Raw genomic sequence first — 2,128 nt, 5'->3', positions numbered from 1 at the left:
GAAACATTAAATTAAAGAAGAATCAAGTGAAGGATGATATAAGAAAGGAGAGGAGGGTTGGTCACACAAGAAGGAGATGGTAAACATGAAAAATTAAGATTCTTAATTGAATGAAGTGTTTTTGAGTTTATTTGAGTAAGTTATCAAACAATGACAATGTCAATTTAATTTAATTTAATTTCATATATTCTTGACGTTTTAAATTAGGGTTCCTATGAGAATTTGGGGATTTTGAGAAAAGTAGTAAACATGATGGAATTGAGGTAGAATAGTATAGAAATAGTAAATGTAAGTAGTAATTAAAAAAGAAATTGAATAAGTTTGAAGAAATAAACTTGTAACAAAGGATGAGGAAATAAACGAATGAGGTTTTGATTGTTTTATATTTGAGAAATGATGTTCTTTATCTTATTTAAAGTATTTAAAATATGAACAAGTGAAGAAACATCATAAGAAAGTCAAAAGAAGAATTAAATAAATGGTAAGAATAGTTCATGGAAGAATTCTTTGAGTTAAAAGAAGAAAATTGATTAAAACTATATGCTGAAAATGAGGAGACAAATGAATGAAATATTTGCTACAAAACCCAATTAAATAAAAGATATTACGTCCTTAAAATTTAGACACGTTGGAGAAATATTAATGGATTAATAATATAGAGTAATTTGATTGATTCATGAGTTTCTCGAGAGCAAGGCATCAAGCAGGAGGAGTTGGGCCATCACGAGAAGATGATAGGTGATTCATCACTTTCTTTTAAAATTCAATTTCATTATTAGTTATGAGTTGTTTATGACATATTGATATGAAAAAAGTAGAAGAAGAAACTTGTTTGTATTGTAATTCATATGTTGGGTAATTTGTATGGAATTACCTTTTAGATTAACTATTGATAGAGAATAGTCGGATGTTGGGTAATTCATATGAAATTACTGGTTAGATTGATGGAGAATAGTTGGATGTGAGGTAATATGTATGGAATTACCAGTTAAATTGGCTATTAATAGAGAATAGCTGGATGTTGGGTAATTCATATAGGATTACCGGTTTGATTGTTGGCTATCAAAGAGGGTTAGCTGGGTTTGAGATAAAACTATGAATTAAAAAAATTAAAAATTAAGCAATGAGTGTTTGTTACAGAGGTGTTATAAGTATAGAGTTAATAAATTATGAATGGGTTATTAATGTTGATATGTAGTAAGTTAGTAATAAAGGACAATTTGATATATTTTGAAGAATTGTGAACATAATAGCTTTATTATTTTTAATGTATTATCTTCCTTATTTTTTATTAATGTTATGTATACAGGTTTTTCACAAGACGATGTGGAGCATTAAATATTGACTTTGTATTTAAATTTGTTTATTTTGTGGGATGTAATATTTTTTTCTTTATATGTAATTTGTATTATATGTAGATTTTAATATATGTATCCTACATATATTTGCTTTTGGTATTTATACATTTAGAAAGTATGACTATGGAACTATCAACACCTCCTGTGGTCACAATCAATCCTTCCGATTCAATCATCCACATCGTTGTCATGCCCCCCATCCTACATGAGGGTGCATCAAAGTTCACATTTAGATAAGAGCCTTCACGGATGACACCATCGTTGGATTTTATAGCAGGTGAAAATGTTATTGGGAGGCTGTCGTTCAAAGTGGAAAGTATAACATCTGAATTGCATATGATCTTGCTGGTCAGTGACCGCAAGAGTTGTTGTATTGTCAGTCGAGGGGGCTACGATTAAATAACGAGCACCAGCTTGCACCTCATTACCGAATACATCGAGCACTGCTGCAGCATCTTTGGCATGAACGGCCTCGGGAAATGAAGTTGCTGCGAGGGCAAAGAGAAGGAAGGAGAACCCTAGAAATTCAGTGATCTCCATATTTTTTGAATACGAGTATTAGTTATCTCAATATTGTGTCTTATTGATCTTTTGTTGAAACAACGCATGGAGAGCATATATTTATATGGAGCAAGCATTTTAATTATTTGTTACAATTAATTAAAAAATTCCACAAAAATATAAATTATAGTGTTTTACTCGTGCCGACCTTCGACAAAACTACAAATTATAGTCCTTTAGCAAAGAGTTGTCGTGTAGGATTTGAGCTC

The 2,128-nt window shown here is 30.6% G+C and overlaps 1 pseudogene; it reads right to left on the bottom strand.

Annotated features, from left to right (window-relative positions):
• Window positions 1-1,435: 1,435 nt before the first annotated feature.
• LOC105109989 (wound-responsive protein GWIN3-like) lies at window positions 1,436-1,943 on the bottom strand (annotated as a pseudogene).
• Window positions 1,944-2,128: the final 185 nt, after the last annotated feature.

Source organism: Populus euphratica, unplaced genomic scaffold, assembly GCF_000495115.2.
Source record: "Populus euphratica unplaced genomic scaffold, PopEup_1.0 scaffold235.1, whole genome shotgun sequence".
NCBI lineage: Eukaryota > Viridiplantae > Streptophyta > Magnoliopsida > Malpighiales > Salicaceae > Populus > Populus euphratica.
This window is presented reverse-complemented; position numbering and strand designations above follow the sequence as displayed.